The sequence below is a fragment of the Carya illinoinensis genome, chromosome 4, assembly GCF_018687715.1.
Source record: "Carya illinoinensis cultivar Pawnee chromosome 4, C.illinoinensisPawnee_v1, whole genome shotgun sequence".
NCBI lineage: Eukaryota > Viridiplantae > Streptophyta > Magnoliopsida > Fagales > Juglandaceae > Carya > Carya illinoinensis.
Genome location: NC_056755.1, coordinates 31,789,003 through 31,796,201, shown reverse-complemented (window position 1 = coordinate 31,796,201; position 7,199 = coordinate 31,789,003).

Genomic DNA, 7,199 nt, shown 5'->3' with positions numbered 1-7,199 from the left:
TTATAAACCCATCATAGATCACCCTTCTATCACACTGTCACAACCTCTCCAATAAAATATGGCCAACATGTATAGGCACAATATCACAAAGCACCTCATCCTAATACTTTCGAATTGAAAAAGATACTAGCACTTGATTATTTACCCTAACCTCCCTATAATCATTCAATCATTGCAACTTGTGGATTTAGGGTGTTTCAAGGTAAGTAAATTCAATTTATCAACTAGAGTAGTGCTAGCCAAATTAATACAACTCTCTCCATCAATGATCATACTACATACTTTGTTATTGATATGACATTTAGTATAAAAAATATTCTCTCTCTCTGCTACTCCGTATCATGCATCCATCTTAAATTATGTATTGAAAGCACGCCTAATAACAAGAGATTCATCATACTCTTCATTCTTATCAGACATATTCTTAATACTAGGTTCACCTCTCTTCCTATCTCTCACACCTTGTAGATTTCTAATCATTGCACCTCGTTGATCCATCCTATCTCTCACTTTCCCCAAAGCCAAATTCAACTTTTCAAACTTTTGTTGTATGGACTGCAACACAAAGGATGAGTTATCTACCATCCCCTTTGGTGATGAGTCATTTTTATGAGACATCATATGCTCTACACAAAAATAATGTTAGTGGAAAAAAGACCTCACATGCTCCCTTACGTGTTTACACTCGAATAGTGGCACTCCACTTGTGTTTCACTCTTAATTGGCTTTCTCTCGATAATGATCTCACACTCTCTTTTTTTTACCTCAAGAGCTTTCTCGTTCAAGTTCTTTAAGAACTAAATTGAACTCAATTAAGGAAATACAACGTTGTTTTATTCTAACTAATAATTAGGTTCAAGAAACAAGAACAAGAGAAACACAGAAAGAATAAAATGACACGAGACTCAAGGAATTAATACGAGGAAAAAAGTAATTACAAAATAAGATATCAACTAGAAATATGTATTCATCTCCTTTGATCATAAAGCTCAATCAATAAAATAAAAATTCGGACTTTTTCTTCTTCTTCTTTTCGATTTTTTTCTTTTCTCGTCTTCTCTTTTCTTTTCTCTTCTTTTCTCAACAATTCAACTACAAATAGAAATATTCAATTGTAACAATTAAACAACTGAATTCAAACACATAAAAATTAACAAGGAAATAGAATGAATCAATGAAACCCTAGAAATTTCAAACCCTAGATGGTGCAAATTTTGGCAACTCTCAAATAAGGAATTTAGCAACCCTATTATGATGAACACAAAACTCAAATGATAGAATAATTTGGCAACCCTAGGAAAAACAAATTGCTGCACTTTTTTTTTTTTTTTGCAACCCTAGAATATTGAAACCCTAGAATTAACGATGTAATAAATAAAAGATAGAATCAGATTTGATTAAAAACCTGACTCTAATTACCAAATGATGTGAATCTCAATTGACTCACTTTGAGACCTAACAATAATATTGGAAAAACAAACCCAAGAAAGCCAATATCAAGTCTATTGGATGGAGAATCTAGACCTGATGAGAACTCGTTTCAAGAACCTAGATTATATTAAATTTAAACCCGTCTCAAGAACCTGGATTATAAAGAGGAACGCCACAAATGTTGTAATATACTTTTGATAAGTTCAAAAGTTCAATCAAGAACAAGAGGAGTAAACTCAACTCACAATGAAAATTCAATATTGTCTAACCTGCTCAAATGAGGCTACAAGTAGTTTAAATGAACAATCCCTAAAAATCCTAGTGAATAGTACCGCATGGATTGTAGCGTAAACAGTGTCGTGCTACAGTAACTTTTAAAACCCTAAATCAAATAAAATAATAATTTTTCAAATATGCCCTTGGCCAAAATACAAGTCCTTCCGAAAAATCCTAATTCATTAGAAATAAGACGTGTGGGCTGGACATCCCCAAGCCCAATTGTTCTAGTTTAATTCATATGAATAATAAAATAAGTTCTTTTAATAAAATAAATAAGTCCATGGTTTTTAATAACAATAGGCACAAGTCGTATATTCCATAGTGTATCACATAGATGAAAACTGAACCTTCTTCTTTCAAGCCCATCTTGAATATTAGACTCTTGTTAGACTCGTCCCAAATGGATTACACAAATCCATGCATTGCTTCCTTAATCTTCTTGGCTCTCGATCATGTGATTACCCCATCAGGAACTTGCAAATGATCTTTAAGGCTTGGCCTACCTTGGGGCCATCATTTGCACTCCTAGATTGTAATCTCTTTAGTAACAAAGTGTAGAAAATTATATTATATGTCATCTATTAAGATTCCTCATGAACTTTGTGTTCTTATGTGCTACATTCCTCAAGTTTAGTTGCACCAAATATTTTTGTTCATCTTAGGGCTCGTTTAGATTCAGAGATGAGATGAGATGATTTTAGATAAAAGTTGAAAGTTAAACAAAATATTGTTAAAATATTAATTTTTAATATTATTATTTTTTTGAGATTTGAAAAAAGTTGAGTTGTTTATTATATTTTGTGTAGGAATATGAAAAAATTGTAATGATGAGATGAGATCAGATGAAACACTTACTGAATCCAAATGAGCTTTTAATGACCAATATTAGACAAAGTGATGCCGGACAAAATGGTAATTATTTTGAAAGCTAGTTTCAATAGATAATTCATAGGGAGAATATAAGAAATTTGCCCAAAATATAGAAAAAAAAACTCTAAATAATATTAATTAATAATAAAATTTAAAATTATTTTATGAAACCCATAAACCAGACTTAAATATCTACAAAATTTGAAATTATGAAGATTTTTCTAAAAATGAAAAAATCTAAATTATTGTATGAGAAAATAAGACATCAATAAACAAGAATTCTCAAAAAATTTGGTCAAAATTAAAATCAAAATCGCCTTCAAACTTAAAACTAAATTTTTACTAACAATGCAAAAATGAGTATAAATATATGATTTGAAAGAAAATAACTGATATTATTTTAAATGATTTTATAAAAAGAAATTTATATCCCCTATCAATTAGGATCTGCACCATTCTCACTAAGTTAGAGAGAATTTGTTCTCGAATTCTAAACTTTCTTATCTCGATCTCTTGGATGTCAAATTAGAACAATCTTTCTATCCTTTTGTTGTATCATTACGATGATCATGGAAAAACTAAAATTGATTTTATCGGCTCGAAATAAAATAATATTGACCATCTTATACTCCAAAATTAAGTTTCTTTCCCACATCTCAAATCCCAAAAAAATAATTTGCATAGGAGAATTTGAAAAAAAAAAGTCCTCAACTCCAAGAAAATCAATATAGTTAATTGTATCAAAAGTTGTTTTATGATCTTCAAACTTCAAAACTTGACCACCATTTTCTTTTTCCAAATTTTCTATATTTTCAATAAAAGTAATTACCTCATCTACTAGGTTATCTTCTTCGGGATATATATCGAATATTGGTATGGAGTTTTACTCTATGGAAGAATGTCTATCCTCAAACTCATCTTCCTCGGAGTAATAAACCCATTCAAAATCATGCAATAAATGAACGAAACCTTCAGCCTGAAGAGTATTAAGAAATTCTGGTCAACCAACTCTAAAACCGAGGTCCTCACGACGCTCGTCCCTACCACGATGGTCTCAGAATAGAGCACGGTTGTGATACGGGTTCTTAAAATTAGAATTGGAATTGTAATATTCCATATCACGATCACTGATATCTTGCACCATTAGATGTCGGGTTAACTCTGTAATCTGTCTCTACAAATACTCAATCATCACATCCTGAACATTAGATCACAGTGTGGGACTTGCTCATTCGGAACTTGCCCATGACGACTATGACCACCAGCCATAGAAACTAATGAGACATAACCCTAGGAAAGATATTGAAACTCTTATGCCAACTGATGCTGGCCAGAATTTAGATTAATTTTGACGACTAGTTTCTACAGATAATTCACAAAGAGAAGATAAGAGATTTTCCCAAAACATAGAGAAAACTCTTAATAATATTGATTAATAATAAAATTTGAAATTATTTTATGAAATCCACAAGCCAAACTTAAATATTTGCAAAATTTGAAATTATGAAGATTTTTTTAAAAATGAAAAAAATCTAAATTATTGTATGAGAAATTAATACATAAATTAACAAGAATCCTTTCAAAAATTTGGTTAAAATCAAAATTAAAATCACTTCCGAACTTGAAATCAAATATTACTAACAAGATAAGAATGAGCATAAATATATTATTTGAAAGAAAATAACTTATATTATTCTGAATGATTTTGGATAAAGAAATTAATATCTCATATCAATTAGGAGTTCCACCTTATGGAATAATGTCTATCCTCAAACTCATCTTCCTCGGGGTAGTAAATTCACTCAACATTGTGCAATAAATCAATGAAACCTTCAACCTAAAGAGTAATAGGAAATTTTGATAAATCAATAGAACCTTAAGCATGAAGTGCAATAAATGATTAGACATTTAAGTAATGCTAGGTATAAGTTTTAAATAGACAATACTCATAATTTCTTTGTAAAAAAGTGGATTTCATTACTAAAAAATAGTTTTTTTATTCTTTTTTAAGTTGGAGTCAACTTTTTTACAATAAATTGGTATGAAAATTTTTCCATTTAAAATTTGTACAAATCATTTATCTTTTAAATAATATTAAAACCTTCCAACTATATACATTATTAGCATTACTCTTTATTAAAATTCTAATTAAACCTCTAGACTGCCGCTCAAAAAGTCAGACTAGCAGACTTGTATTAAGATTTTTCTCCAAAAGAAATACTAACATTAGGATCTCTTTCATAAATTATATTGTTCGAACTTAAAAGGAAAAGAAAGTTCAGATTTTGTTGGGCACTTAATTTTATCACTTTGTTCAATACTGTCAAATAAAGTTCATCTCCATTCCATTTGAAATTAATAATATTTAGATAAATGACATTTTCGGTCTTAAGGGCGTTCAAATGATTCCGATTACTCTTTTTAAAAAAAATAGATAAATATAAATTTTATATTTTTTTTCAAAGTGAGTGTGCAAGATTTACATACTCTCAATGATTTAGAGAAATGATTTATGTAAATTTTTATCTATTTTAGCTTAAAAAATTAATTTATCAATTTTAGCTAATAACTTTTATAATGTATTATATATCATCTAATCTAATTTTTTTTTCTCTTCCACTTAAATATGAGAAATGATATATAAAAGTTTTAAATGTACAAGTCTCGTATAGATCTTTTTTTCTAAAAAAAAAAAAAAAAGGCTTCAATCTTAAAAAATCTGAAAACTCACTATTCAAAGTGGTGCCCACATAACATTACTCTTTAAATAGAATTTTTTATTTACATTAAAAAATTATAACTATTTCTTTGAACAAGGAATAAATTTGTAATATCTCATATATTTTAACTATTTGCAATATTATTTCATATATTAACGTGATTACAATGTGTCTATCTACGTTCAAAATGACAAAACTAATCTACATAAAAAAAATATATATAGTTACAAGTATAATTGTGCACTAATCTGTATAATAATGTGATGTGATTGGTCAAAAAGTAGATTTTATTGAAAACAATATTAATTTAAACTTTAAGTATGAATGAATCAGTATTAGTATATAGATTAATACGCGACTGTACTTATATATAGCAAAACTCTAAAAAAAATAAAACTCAAAAGACAAAAACAAAATGAGTATTCGTTCTATGAGAATATTCCCCCCTAATATTTTCTTTTACTAAATAATTAAGGGCAAGTTAAAAGAAAATTGTGAAAGTAATAAGAAAAAAAGTGAAGGAGAGAAACAAAGATTGAAAAATATTTAGATGGATGAATAGTTTAAGCTAAATGTAGAGAATTGATTTAGCTCAAATATAAGCTAGTTTCAAAATTGCCCAAGGGTGTTTAATGACTCTTTTGGATATAGAATATCTCATAATATTTATGAATAATAATAAAATAGTTTGAGTTAAGATATTTTATAAAATTTTAAAAAAATAAGAGAGAAAAAATTAAATAAAATATTATAAAATTAAAAGATTATTTGAATCTAATTTTTTAATAATATTTTTATTTTAAAATTTGAAAATTGTATTATGTTTTGTATTTTGTTTAGATATTTAAAAAAAAGTAATAATTAAATAATGATTAGATAAAAAAATTATTTTTTATTATATTTAAAAATATTTAATAATACCTAAAATACTTTGTTTCCTAACTAGCCCTAACTTAAGCCAAAGGCCCATGGCTAATAGATCTCTCCTCAACGACGAAAACAAATCGCAAACGACAATAATGATGTAGAGAGTAGGGACCTTGTAGAGTGTATCTGAAGCTACAAAGCATATCAGACAACTAGCTTGATTAAGAATTGCCGAGATTTGGCATTTAGCGCCTATAAGATGAAATGAGATTAATTGAGATTAAAGTTAAAAATTAAATAAAATATTATTTTAATATTATTTATGTATTAAAATTTAAAAAAATTAAATTATTTATTTTATTTTATATAAAAATTTGAAAAAATTATAAGAATTAAATAAAATGAGATTAAATATTTTGTAAAAGTGAATAAAGCCAAAGGGATCGAAGCGATGAGTTGAAGAAAATTAAGCTTATCCAACTTGAGAAATCTAGATGAAACTAAGGCAATCCTTTTCCACCACAAAGGTGCTATCATCTCATATAAATATCGGAGCCATAGATGGAATGAAATTATGGAAGGAGTATGAGTAATGTAGTTTTAAAGCCTAAAAGTTATATGCATTCTATTTGAAAAAAGAAATATGCAAAATTTGCGTATTTTAAAATTGTAAATATCATTTTTTTTTTATGACAGTGCCAACAATTTTGGACAAGGCAGTACATGACGCTGGCGTGCATGGTGGAGGAGGCAGCGAAAATGCTGTGGTGGTGGGAGAGAGCACGGAGATCGGGACAAAGGAGGAGCATGCATGTGGCAGCAAGCAATGAGTGGGAAGGCACGCAAGTCTAGGTAGTTTTTTTTTTTTTTTTAAATAGACTTCAATTCATTCCTGAATGAAGGAAGTTACAGCTGTGATCAATAATAACGGGTAACAAGTTCCGATTACAAGCTAACTACCCATCGGTTATACGCTCCCCTGCACACAACTTTCATTACGCCGGACAATGTCTAAAACTTCTAAACTCTCCC